Source organism: Orbicella franksi, chromosome 5 (assembly GCF_964199315.1).
Source record: "Orbicella franksi chromosome 5, jaOrbFran1.1, whole genome shotgun sequence".
NCBI lineage: Eukaryota > Metazoa > Cnidaria > Anthozoa > Scleractinia > Merulinidae > Orbicella > Orbicella franksi.
The window spans coordinates 15991585-16005981 of NC_138149.1; the positions used below are offsets into that span (position 1 = coordinate 15991585).

General features: G+C 41.4%; 1 protein-coding gene across 3 annotated transcripts in view; it reads left to right on the top strand.

The window, feature by feature from the left end:
- Window positions 1–979: 979 nt before the first annotated feature.
- Window positions 980–14397, top strand: part of LOC145486364 (oxidoreductase NAD-binding domain-containing protein 1-like) — a 140464-nt gene continuing 127046 nt past the window's right edge. Inside the window, exon 1 of one of the 3 annotated variants that reach the window (XM_081465009.1) lies at window positions 980–1024. The gene's annotated coding sequence lies outside the window, so the exon portion shown is untranslated. The remainder of the gene's footprint in view (window positions 1025–14397) is intronic. The other 2 variants (XM_081465008.1, XM_081465010.1) reach the window with 2 other exon arrangements.

A 14397-nucleotide genomic window follows, 5' to 3' on the forward strand; every position in this document is an offset into this window, starting at 1 on the left:
GTTAAGTCGTCAATCGACCCCAGACGAATCGCCATAGACGTATCCGTTTTGCGTAGGAAGATTGCTGCGCCTTTCGCCCAGCACCACTTGTAGTTGTATGTGTTTTGTGCGCCTTCGCCGAGTGTGACAGCTCTTGTAGTCTCGGTGTAAGGTGGCTGTAAATTGCACTCCGATTAATTTCAGCAAAAGACGGGAGAGTCAGGCCCTCGGTGGTTAGTCGACTGGCGTTACCTCTTGACGCGAGCACTTTGTCACGTATCATCCTTCTGGTGAATTTGCAAATAATCGGGTTCGGTCGTCTTCGGTTACCATTACCGGTAGAAGTATCTCGCTGTGGAACCCTGTGAGCAGTATCGATCTCTGATAAGGAGATATCGACTCCAAGGCCGGTAAATAGCTTCACACAAAATTCCGCGGTTTCTTGTGCAGATTCTCTTTCTGATATTAGTGGAACGCCCACGATCTTCACGTTATATTGATAACTGTAATAGAGCATCTCGTCGATAGCTTTGTCAGTTCTGTCAGCTTTAACTGTCAATAAATCCAACCTACGAGAGAAATTATCCAGAGCTTTTGACAAGCTGGATTCTGACTTCACAAGAGCATCGTAGCTGTCGCTGAGGAATTGGACATCCTGTGTGCTTGGTAAAGCGGTGGCTGCCTCTTCGTGGTAATCCTTCTGTTTCGCCATCTTGGATTTGAGAGACTGAAATTCCTTCTTTAGATCATTGAGTTGACTCTTTAAATCATCGTTTTCTTTTCTTAGCACTTTGTCTCCCATTAGTCAACGGAGAAAAAAGGAAATGTCTAACCTAGCCTAACAATACTAATACACAAGAGAGAGCGCGGAGCGCTAGCTGAAGCGTGCCTGCGCTTTTAGCCGTCTGTTCAATTTTTGTCTTGATCCAATTAACATAAATTCAGTTTTTGTCATGTTGAGAGTCAATTTATTGGCAATGAGCCAACGGTTTTAATAAAGATGATGATGATGATGATGATGATGATGATGATGATGATGATCCTGGTAATAGTTGTTCAAAGGCGGGATCCGGGGGGGGGGGGAATAAGGCTATTCGCTGGAGAAATCACTCTTCAATGGATAGCGGAGTGTGTTTTGTAAACACTGGCGTTGTTCATCCTTTCAAAAAAGCGGTGCCTGGTCAAAACCATTACGATCATCGAAAAACTCAATGCCCGCGATATTAAAGTTTATTACGAAATGAACACGATTATTTACCATGCTTTTCTGAAATTATCTCCGATGAAATGTTATCGCTTTCTCGTATTTTGTTTTGGGGGGGGGGGGGGCGGGGGGAGGGACTTAGTAGGTTGTTGCATAGAATTCAACGCGAAACAGTGTCCTGCACATATCAATTAATTTTCCCTTGTAGACTGATAAAATCGTCATTTCCCTTCCCGCCTGAAATGCTGTGGAATCAGTAAAACCCCCGTAGTGAATGTTGACTAATATATAATTCCTTAAAACAGGTCTAAAAATAGGTCACTTTGCTCAAGTTGAGAATTTCATGCAAAATGTAATTTAATGAAGATTGAAGGACAAATTAGTCAGAAATTATCCTTCTGACGGCACGATGGAGAGGCTCGTGGGGTGTCATGACAAGTTAAGGGGCTATTTTGGCATTCGGCGGCAGATATAGGTTATTCTAGGTTAGTCAGTCTTCGTGTCCGTCCTCTTTTTCATTATTAAGCTTTAGTTATGACAGCTTGAATGTGTAATTGTAAAATGTTCTACTTTGTTGATTTTGCACCCTTTCCTCGGGGTATCGTGCTCCTGCAGTAGGTGTGGAATACGGTTTCTACACATTTTCTTGGCCACATCTAACGGGTGTCTTTTTTGGTGGTGTTTCGTATTTGACGTAGTACAGGTTCTAATTGTGAGAACCGATAGTTTTAATTTGCAAGGATACAGATATGTCGTAAGACGGAATACATCTATGTTGGATGACTGACTGACGCATCCTCAATAAACAATTTACATTCAATGTCTCGTGTTAGTGTAGTCAGAAAAGAGCATGTGCACCTAGCTACAAAAATCTGGCGGTTAACAGAAAGGATAACAAAAAAAAAATAATCTAAGCTTATTGTTTTTCGCCATTGTCAAATGAATGGAGAAAGATGTGGTGGAATTAACGCACTTTAAAAACATCATTTAAAATGGTAATCGGTAGTTTGATTTTAAATCTACTGTTCGTTTCAGAATTTTTTGACGTTGTTTGGAAATCACTCAAAACTTACATGCAAGAAGCCAGTTACTTCAAAAAAACTAAAGGCTTGTTTTCAAAAGCGACGCAGCGGGAGTCATAATCAGAAGCGCAGAATGATATGATCTAGTGAAAATCAAACCGACAGAATCGGAACCAGAAAGAGCTAGATAGCGATTCCGCTAATGTCTAACCATGTTTTGAAAACTACATTCCCGGAATAGCAGTTATAATCCGAAGAATTAACCAATCACAATGCTCGAATCCAGGCATTGGTTGGTTGATTGGTTGCTTCTTGTACTTTTGCTTCAAACTCAGATAATCTAGTGTTCAGAGGATCATGAGCGACGGCGTCGAAGGCAGAATGGGAAGAAAATGGAAACGTTCTGATTCTGCTGACTCCGATTCCATCAAGCTGATGACTCAGAACGCAAACGCTTTCACAACGCCGACTCCATGGCTTGTATAAAGCCAGCCTTTAATGAGTAAAATCATATATATCTAGCTGAAAATCAAGGTATAAAGCTAACGCACTAAAACGCGAAATATTTTTTCCAAGAAAAACTTCATTCATATATTTTACACAAAATTTATTTGGCAGTTGCTGCTTTGAATGAATTTCGCGCAAAAATTTGATATCATCTTTGGTTTCCCTTTCAGTCGCTTTCCTGTGAATTTACTTTCTCCACGTTTGTTCTGTACAGCTCTATTTCACAAGGCGGGTTGCTTTACGAAATAAGTAGGAAAACGTTTACTTTTTTTCTCCAGCTTCTCCGGGAATCTGTCCGGAATCCTAAATCCTTGAATCCAATTGGCCTTCGGTCTTGAGTACGGCCCGAGGCAGCAGGGCCTTACTCAAGACCTTGGGCACAGTTTTTCCCAATACGGACCTCCCAGCCGACAAATAACGTATATGGATTACATTGTTTGTCAGGCGCTTTCATGCTTATGTAATTTCGCGAACGCTTGCCTCAGCTTATACCTGTGCATCTCTGGACTCTTCGTAAGGTCGTCCTCAAATTGACACCAGCAGGAGACCATACCTCTGTCGCATAGGAGAGCTGTGACCTCACGAGAGATAGATAAATTGTCCGCCTGACTTTAATATTGGTGATAAGTGGGCAAGTTCTCTTTAAGAGACCCAACATTCTATTAGCCTTGAGTACAATGCGCATAACGTGTTATTCACGCGATACATTGCTAGAAATGGTACCTATTTTCTGCCTGAACGCGTTGTAAGTTTACATCGCCAAGGTGATAATCGTGAGTTACAGGTGTTTTCTTTCGCGCGTGGCTGTTAACACTTTGCATTTGGAGGTCTTAAACTTCATATTTGGTTCATGGCTCCAGGTATTCAAACTTGTCAGATCCTGCTGGAGAATACCAGTCCTTCACTGTTAAAATGATACGGTACAGCTTGGTATCGTCAGCATAAAAGGCGGTGCTGGCTTGCTCGTGGATGGCATCAGGAAAAAGTCTGCATGCGAGCCAAGTGGCCCATCAGGCCGGAGCTTATCCCGGTTTCTGTAGCATGAAGCGACTAGGAGTATTTCTACTCCCCCCTGGATGGGATGCTAGTCCATCGCAGGGTTACCCCCGACATTAGGTTCGCCGGTACCCATTTATACACCTGGGTGGAGAGAGGCACTGTGAGAGTAAAGTGTCTTGCCCAAGAACACAACACAATGTCCCCGGCCAGGGCTCGAACCCGGACCGCTCGATCCGGAGACGAGCGCACTAACCATGAGGCCACCGCGCCTCCCATGGCATCAGGAAGGTCATTGATAAATATCACAAAGGGGAGTGGGCCAACAAGACTACCCTGGAGTTCACCGAAAGTGACCGGTAGACGCTCAGAGGCTGTGCCGTAAATCACAACTCTTTGAGATCTGTCCTTTAGGTAATCGAAAAATCAATCTATCAGTGCATCTGTGACGCCGTACCATTTCAGCTTTTCAATAAGATGACGTGATCAATTGTGTCGAAAGCCTTGGCAAAATCAAGGTACAAAATATCCGTCTGTTTGTTTTTGTCAAGTGCCTCCCCAATTTAAAGGGAGTACGGACAAAAGTTACAAAGAACCACGAACGGGAACGCATGAATCCGTGCTGCAAAGATGTAATTGACTGCGAGACCAGGGAAAAAAGCCTGTTACAGACGCAACGCTCCATAACCTTACTCACAGTTGGAAGTAGTGAGATTGGTCTATAATTTTCAATTGGCTCCAGAAGATCATTTTTATGAACTGGAGTAACATCACCTGACTTCCAATCTGACGGAAGCCGCCCAATACGTAATGAATAATTGAATAGGGCAGTTAAGACTTGGCGCGATCTGCTCGCTGCATTTTTTAAGAATGCGCGCAGGAATTCCATCGGGGCAAGTGGCTTTTGACGGATCCAAATTGGACAAGCAATCTCCCACCTCGTTGATGGATAGCATGATCTCGGAAACTTCCATATTCATTATCATGGGATAGGATTGCAAACTACGCGCTTTGTCCTGCTTGGATAAAGTAAACTCAGAGCAGAAAGTAAGCGTTGAAGAGCTCAGCTTTTTCGGCTGCAGTTTTTGCCGCTTTTCCGTCAAAGGCTTCAGTATTCGAGCCCGAACGATGGTCTAAGATAGCTCGGTGGTAGTTCCAAAATATTTTGATTATAATATTGATGACTATAACATTTTCCCAATATTTTATAAGGAGATGTTACATTGGTGGTCGGATTTTTGTTCTAAACTCGACCTTGTAAACAATCATCTGGAACAATCATAACATTAGAGTAAACGGTAAACCTATATTTTACAATAATTATAATGGCGCATTGTTCTTTTAAGCGACTTAAAATTTGATTTGAGTAACACAGAGTCCTTTAACCTTGCAAAACATAATGGTTTAAAAGATTCCAACTTTCTGACCTGGCCTGGTGTTCGTCGCGCTGTACCAAGTCATCTAAGAATTCGAAGCCACGAAGTTAATAAAGATCATGTCAGATCACTGCAATTTAAAATCCTTTGATCCAGCACTTGGCAATTCTAGGGATTTCTACGGTCTGCTTATATCTTGTAAGGTGACAGAGTCCAGAGGCTTCACAAAGTTGAAATCTAAACTTTCTATTGATGACGTGGAAACAAAAAAGGCCTTCTCGTTAATAAGGTCCTGTATCTGTGAAACATATGTGCAGGGCTTTCAGTTTAAAATACTGAATGACATTTATTCACAAATTCCCGCTTAGCTAAGATAGATTTAATACAAAGCGATCTTTGCAGAGTGGGGCAAGGGTAATTTCGTGACGCCGTGATACTCTTCTTTTGTGCTCTGTGAACCGTGATTTGATAAAAAACTGTTTCGTGAATCGTGATTGAAGTGTATTCCGTGAGGCGTGAAATGTAAACGTCCTTGGCTGTGAATCATGAATAGATAAGAAATAAATCGTGAATTTCTCAAGTTGAGTTCGTAGCTGAATTTCACCGCATTGTGATCAGATTTTTTCCGTGACCTTAGTGAATTTAACGCTTGAGTCAAGCCGACTGAGAGTAGCGACAAACGAAACATGTTGACAGTTTCAAGTAAACCGTTGATTTCCTGATGGATGTGGACTGTATCCTTTATTGCATAAAAGGTAAAGTCCTAGAGCAGTTGCAGAAAGTTGGTAGTGTGGCACATCCAGTTGTCCCAGACACAAAGTTACAGATACAAAGTTACCAAAACGAAAAGAAGTGGCCTCTACCCACATCCAATTGCGGTGACTTTGGGGGACCACGGGAAGTTGCTAGTGTTGGACTACAAGCCTATGAACAAGACAACAAGACTTCTGCAAGTGCGACTCCATTCTCCGGCGGAGGTAAAGATAATCAAGAAACTTGGGGATGCGAGAAACATTGTGTACCTCAAAGGCATTGCGTACGTTTCGGAGCCAACGGGTATCAATGTCATTTCAATCTGATATCGGGCAATGTAACGCCTCCTGTGGACAAACTAAAGAAAGAACATCTTCAGAATGTTCTAGAAGGGTGGCAAGTATCCACAGAAGGTACGGTGCAGCCGTTACGGGAACGAATGAAAGATATCATTAAGAAGCGTACCAGTGAACACCAAGAAGCAAAACACGACACCAAAAAAGTCTTTCTTTCTCAAGATGTGTGCACATCCAGTATATGTAGCATGACAGAATCTATCATCGTAAGTGCCAGCGACACCGAGCGACATTTTTACACAATTGAGTTGGCGTCTGATGGAGTTGCAATGCATGGACTAGTAAAGGAGTTGTGTTCTTACCCAGCTGAATGTCTCCAAGTGCTATCCATGTGTGTGAATAATGGAACTCTGTTTGTGTCATTCAAAGGCAAGAATGAAGCCGAGAAGCAAGGTGAACTTCTATCAATCGATCTCACATCAAGACAAAGTTCTTTTATCTTACACAATTACACTGTGTTATGCTCTGATTAATGTAGAGGAGTAGCAAGTTATTAGGACGATGTCTTGTTCTGTGATGCGGGAGCTTTCCAGGTCAAGTATCTTCATCAGGATGCCAGTGTTGATGTAATTGCTGGAAACGGCCAAGAGGGTAACGCAGAGGGAAGAGCAGAAAACTCTTCGTTTGGTCAGCCGATAGGAGTTTGCACTGACAATTGCAATGTCTTGTCACTGACCCTCAGACAGGATGCCTCAAAATTCTGACTACAATTACCGGTACAGTCACCTATCTGAAAACCTTGGCAAATTGTTCCGCGCATTTTCAGTTTATCTGAAACATCAGACAGTTCCACGCCTATCAATAGCTGAAGCTCTGCAAGAAGTCGGTGATCTCAAACGATTGACTCCCAGAAAGCCACAAACGGCCCTGTCCCTGTCCCTATCTCGAACCTGTCGCTTAAGTCCGTACAAATTATCTACAATCAACTTAATCGGCTGGATGATAAATTGAAGTCTACCAACAAAGGCATCCACGTTGATCTTCATGCTTGTCTGACAATCCAAGTGGAAAATCTGCATGGTGTTGGTCATTTCAAGGATCAATGCCCCACATCTCTTAACTACTCCCGCAATCTGGGAAACACTGTTTACGAAAGCATCAAAAGGATGACAAGCTGGACAGCCTATTATTTACTCACCCAACATTCTACTATCCAATTCCAGACAGTTCAATTCCACTGAAAGACATTTCCAAACGTTCGCATCTTGGCAAAACGAGGCACTTAAATTCTACCCAAGAGCAGATCATGAGAGAATGGGCAGTTCAGAATGGCAAATGCGTTCGACAGAGAACTGTGAGGCAAGAAACAACGAAGTTCTAGGCTGGCACTTTGCCTTTGAATATGAATCGTCCAGCAGATTCTGCTTACCCAAAGGGCAAGATCCACCTTGAACCTCCTGCACAGTATAAGCCAGCTGTTCCACCAATCGTCGACGAACAAGAAGAGCAAGAGCAAGAACTCACCTTCGCTCATTCTGAAGTGTCTGAAGCCCCCGAAGTACCAGAAGATGATGCGCAGTATGACACATACAGTGGGCCTGACGATGCCGTGGAAAGTGACAACAACGGCGATACTCTGACCTTCTTAAGAGCCGTAACAACTCGCAGTGGAAGAGCTGTCCAAGTCTGATATTTCTCTTAACATGTCTCTTAAAGTAAAACCAACAAATTAAGATTTCAAATATCACCTTTCCAACAGCTGTAAATTATTGGTAAAGTTAAAGAATGCACTTTTTTGCACAAATTTTGATTACAGTTTCGTGCACATGTTCGAGAATCGTGAAAAGGGAATTTTTTGTTTCGTGATTCTTGAAATCGAAAATTTAATATCGTGACTTCGTGACAAGACCCCCCCTTGCCCCCCTCTTTGTACGTTTTGCAATACTGGTGTGGAAACAATTGATCATTTATTCTTTTACTGTGTTTACTCACGTGCATTTTGGGAAGAATTTGAATCTTACTGGTTCGCTATAAGAGACTGCTATAGCCAAAGAACAAAGGAGAATCGAGTTAAAGACTATTTAGTTGGTGTCACAGATACTAAATGTTCTCTGTTTAACTACTTAATCGTTTTAGGTAAGCTACATTTATAGAACTGCCGTAGGAATAATAGTCGTCCTTTTTTCTCTTCCTATAAGGAATTAGTTAAAAGAAAATATGAAACTGAACGTCACATTGCTGCCAAGTACAATAATAGCAAGATGCTAGAGGCTAAGTGGAAACCCGTTCTGTAATGTAATTCACTAGGTACATAGGTGTGTAATCGAAAAAAGAAAAAAAAACAAACAAACAAACTGCAAAAGTAGTGTAATAACTGTACTCTAAGGAAGTATTGTATAGTAAGTGGTATAAGTAACTTATCGTTAGTGGTATTGTAAGTAGTGTCTGTCTTGTGTCTGTTAGTAGTGTCCTCTGTGATGCAATAAAAAAAAAAATTCCAAAATATTTTAGGGTTTCCTTTAAATAGCCTTCAATTTTAACGAGATAATCGCGATGTTTATGTCGGACAGGTTTCTTGATTCCATTGCTTATTGAAAGTGTCCCTTCACTGGGACACATTCAGCAACTGTTGCTAGGAAAAATCTTTCCACTGAGACCAATACATGTCAAAATCGTCGGAGACGGAGTGTTACACATCAGGGGGTAATAGCTATAGTCGACTCCGCAGATCGTCAAAATCTGCCCTTTTGTAGTCGTACGTTTTACGTTGCTCACGCTTTGATCGCTCGAATTTCATTCAAATAAAAAAGTCCACCAAATAATGATCAGATGGAAAATCATTTTGCGGGGTAGCACATGTAGTAGTGGAAACATGGTCTGTAACTTCGGAGAAGTTACATAAAAGAAGATCAAGTTTGTTTTCGGCAATATGCGTTGGACCTTTGATAAACTGACGGAGAAAATTATCATCCATAAGGACAGAGAAAGCTTCCTCTTCTACTGGTCCACCTATGGTAATTGAGGTAGACTCGTCCAGCAAACATTTGTTTAATGGATGATTGAAATCTCCAACTAAGACCATACACGCCGTTTCGGGATTTTGTTGAAGAGAGTGGTTCAGAAGATTTACGCCATCAGGACCAGGATCTGGATGATAAAATGTGTAGAGGATAACTGGATTACAGCTATCTCTAAACAGTTCAAGAGCTACTAATTCGATTTGATCTCTTTCGAGGTGAAAACGGCGGTTAGACTGGATGTCATGTTTAACAGCATTCAGCACTCCGCCTCCAGGCCTTTCTGATCTGTCCTTAAGATAGATGTTATACCCAGTAGTAATTCAGATGATAGCACTGTATCGTTGAGCGAGGTCTCGCAAATGGACACAGCATCGTACGAGCGGCGGAAAACCAACTGTTTCTGGTCCAGAGGAATCCGGCCGCATTGTGGTTCATGAAAACATGCACTTTTCCAATGGAAATTACGAAACAAGGAGCTCAAAGCTTGCGGCTAAAAACGCAAAATGCTGAGTTGTATTCGGGAAGGAGCTACAGCTACAGTTAACGGCTTGCAGCCGCTTGCAGCAAGATTGTCCGAACTAGCGTGAAAGTTGCAAAGACTAGACTGCCCCCACTGGTTCCAACCCGAGTAAAAGAGAGAATATCAGATTAAGCTTTCAACTGATCGCTCGTCGGGTGAGCGTTGATACGAAATTGTTGAGGTCCACTTCACTGATATGACCGGAGAGTAAGTAAGCAAACGAGCGTCACTACACTGCATGTAAGTGTACTTGTCTGTGCATTTTACAAAAATACAGCTTCTTGTCATAAACAGAGACAGCTCAATTGGTGCTTTCTGTCGTTGTTTTACTTCATAAGTTTTTAAAGTTATGAAGTATTTATGCAGAAATTAAAATTTCTGCCTTCGTAACGAATTATAATGTCTTTTATCGAAGCATTCGCTAGGTTGAGAATTTGCTTACTTCGCTACGCGTTTTGTCGGGATCAGCAAAACTTGTTATTTTAGTACAGTTTTAACACTACTGTTGTTAACAACTGTCTCCACGCGGCCATATTTTCTTCAGATAAATAGCTCGTCTCCATTGGGTTTGTCTGACTCACAGGGGATGTTTAATTTGGGTCAAATTTGTTAAAATTCCGAAGCAAAAATTTGAAAGCCAGCTCATCAACCCATGCATCTCTTCTCTGATCAAGCACGCTGTTTCAGCCAATCAGAGCGCGCGTTATAAGGAAAATTTATTATAATTTGATGTATTTTGCTTAGTTTTTCTTTTTTGTTGCACGGTTGACTTTTTTTACATCCTACATTTTACATGTCATTTGATCGTCAGTTTGCGTGTCTAGCACATGATTAATTCCACGGCACTGGAAAATCTCTCACGTTTCAGTTAAGAAGTGTTTGCCGTCTTTTCTGGTGCTCTAACAGACGGGCGCACAACTGTTTGTTTATGATAAATTAAACTGTCAAAGTTCGACTTACCTTTGTAAGTGAGTTAGAAAAACCAATACATAATATTCAATTCGTTGTGGGTTTTGCTAACTCAAATGGAAAAAGATCACAAAAGAACGCTTGGGAACTAAGAAGCTGCACCAAGTGGTTACGATCGGCTTCACTTCTTTTCGGAGAAGATTTAACTTTCTTTTGTTTCGTCACAAAACCTCGTTATCATATCATGCGTGATTACGAGATTTAAAAGTCGCGCGCGCGCATTGAAGTCTTTCTGCCCTCATTCAGTCAAGTTCCTGAAAACCTGCCTAATGTCCTAGAGAGCAAGGACTACGGCCACTGCAGATCTCTTTCTGGGTGTGAAGACCTATTCGTTTATTTCAGAAAATGTCTTCCCTCGTCATCAGAACCTGGATCCTTGATTGAAGCTTGGTGCGCGTGGAGTTATGGGCCTATTGCACTCGCCTTGCATACGGTGGCTGCGCCCGCGCGCACAGTACGAACGGCAATAAAAGTCGAGCTGTCTTCTCTTAACGACGCTATAATAGTCTTTTTCTTCGCAGCTAACAAAAATAAAGATAATGGTAAAGTTGCTTCGGCCTGTTGTTAAACTTAAATGGGGTATTCTCGGTTTCATTTGACGAGGAAAAAGATTTTGTTTCCTACCTTACGACACCGACGAGTGACGAGCGAGTTGCCAGACGCGGACGAGAAATCTTCGTAAACTTATAAGCTTGGGAGCACACTGAATGTTTCATATTATTAACTTTTTACAGTCCGTGTTGGGGATTTGAATTATAAGTTCATTTTTGAGAACATTCAATGCAGTTGTGTCTAGTAAGAAAAGCTGCCCCACTGCAATGCCCTTTCTGTTGACACACATTAGGCGTCAGGACAGTACAGTTTTTCCCTCCTGCTGAATCCGGATTGGTCAATTTACATTTCAAGCGCACCGAACGTATGCAAGGTCCGCGTTTCTACACCTAACCATGCCCTTGTCTTTCCTTTTCCTGCCCTTCACTGAGAAGTAAGGTAGGAAAATGTTCATTTCAAACTTTTGACGATATCCGACAGAAGATCAAAGTTAATGTTTTGTATTAGTGGCTCTTCCAAGCCAATTCAAATACGAGAAGACGCTTTGTAATGTATTGTTGAATTACTCAATCTGTGAGGAAGCACAATTTTAGAAATACCATTGATGACGCTGATCATAATTATGGTTCCTATAGCACCGACGAATCTCTAAACCATGCCAACCTGAGAATAATAGCAAGGAAAACAATAATATAAAGTAAGGCATCGAATGCATGCTAAAAATTGGGCGTAACATTGTTCGCAACGCCCTAGGTCGGACACGCTGAAATATTTTCACAGCAGCCGTATCAAGGAACAAGGAAAACAAGCCAAAGTCGTTTGTTACTTTTGCTCTCAAAGGAGAAATCAAAGACTTAAACAGATTGTCGTGTGAAGGTTAGAGTCTTACAGCCAGAAGGTACACAATAAACTGTTAGCTACGCCTCACCACTGAGCGCAGTTTCGTAGACGGTGGACATAAGTTGAAATTACCACTCTCTGCAATGTTGCCGAAGCAGAAGGCGACTCTGCTTTCGAAACTCTAGATGAAATGTTGCGTGTAACAATTTTAGGGGTGGTCAGACTTGCCCTCAGACTTGCCCACAGACATTGTCCACGGCGACACACCGTGCATCCGGGACTTCACAGACACTTTGAGAGCTCTTTGACAAAGATGAAGGCATCTGACACAATCAAACAACACGTTCGCGATGCGTCAAATTGAGCACAATTTTCTCAATTTCCACTTAAGCGTTAGCTTTGATTGCGTTATTGCCCACCAGTTTTTAATCCGGTTCCAAGTCTTTTATTGCGCGTTCGCTGCCGAAATCGTAAAAGCAAAGATGGCGTATGAAAGAGCGACTTCAAGCTGTCTTTGCTTCATCGCTTGTTGCAGAATTTTTGGTAAATGTTTCAATTTTTGTCTTCGTCCTCTTTTTCAGAATGGTAGAACTGCTGTTATTGTTCGGAATAATGGCGGACGCTGATACGTTTGTTTTTTTGAGCGACGACTAAGTAATTGTAAAAGGTGTTCAGAAAATTCTCGAAACGTGACAGAAAAGAGCAAAATAATCATTAAATACTTCGTGCTTTGTCTGCGAAATGACTGAGAAACGGATACAAATACAAGCCCCCATCCATCACAGCTTTTATCCAATGCATCGACCACTGTCTGCAAAAAAGTAGTTATGGATTCTACGCAATTGTGAGTACTTAAAAGAAGCTAAGTTGAGCTTTATTTTGCTTAATTGCAGTTGTAGAGTGCCGATTGAACCATTATTTTTGGTATCCCAAAACAGTTTCCACACGTATCTCCACGATTTATTTTTGTTTTTAATAATAATAGTAATAATAATAATGATAATGATAATGATAATGATAATAATAATTATTATATGGCTGTGGCTCACAAGGACTGGGAACTACGGAATTCACGAATTTGATTGGCTGAGATCGATATTGACCGCGGTCTAGATTTTCCTATCTAGACCGCCATCTAAACCGGTTTCATTTTGCGTGGAAAAAGTAGTAAACTAAAATACAAAAATGTTCAGCATTTTCTTTTATTTTCTTCTGAATCATTTATGGAAGTGCCAAAAAGTCTGATGACAAAAAAAAAGTAAAGAGGACGAGCAAATTTCGGCAGGTTTAAGTTAAGCTCATCGTCGTACGCAAGCAGAATGTCAGCAAACCAGTTACATTAAACGAATTAAAGTTTTCTTCTTTGCCATATAATAAACATCTTATTAACCGAGCTAAGTCGGTGTGTATGGGAGAATCTTGACCTCGGTCGTGTGTACAGACCTCACTGCGTTCGGTCTGTGCTCACGACCTCGGTCAAGATTCTCCCATACAGACCTCCTTCTCGGTTAATAAAAGCTAATAATAAACCACTTTACACGTCATTTCGAAGATATGAATTTTATGTTCTTATGGCAAGAGCAATATCTATATTCTATTCTTTATTCGATATTATAATAAAGTTTCCATTCAACGCGCGCTCTGATTGGCTGAAAGAGCGTGCTTTATCAGAGAACAGAGCACGGGTTGATGACGGTAAGTTGGCTTTCAAATTTTTGCTTCGGAATTTTGACAAATTTGACCCAAATTAAACATCCCCTGTGATTCAGACAAACGCAATGGAAACGAGCTATTTGTCTGTAGTAAATATGGCTCACAGAGACCATTCGGTTAGTAACAGTAGTGTTAAAACTGTACTAAAATAAGAAGTTTTGCTAGATTCCCGCCGACAAAACACGTAGCGAAATAAACAAATTCTCAACCTAAACAGTGCTTCGATAAAAGACATTATATTTGTTACGAAGGCAGAAATTATACTTAAGAAGTAAAACAACGACAGAAAACAACAACTAAACTGTCTCTGTTTACGATGAGAAGCTTTATTTTTGTAAAAATGCTCAATTGCTCAAACAACACTTACATGTAGTGTAGTAATGCTCGTTCTCCGGTCATCGCAGCGAAGTGAACCGACGAGTGGTCAGTGCAAAGTTTGCTCTGTTATTCTCTTCTGTGCTTGGAGTAGAACCAGTGGGAGCCGTTTAGTCTTTCTAACTCTTACGCTAGTTCGGGCAATCTTGCTGCATGCGGCTACAAGCCGTAAATAACTGTAGCTCCGTTCAAATTCGACTCGGCATTTTGCATTTTCATCCGCAGGCTTTGAGCTCCGCGTTTCGTAATTTCCACTGGAAAAGTGCACGTTTTCA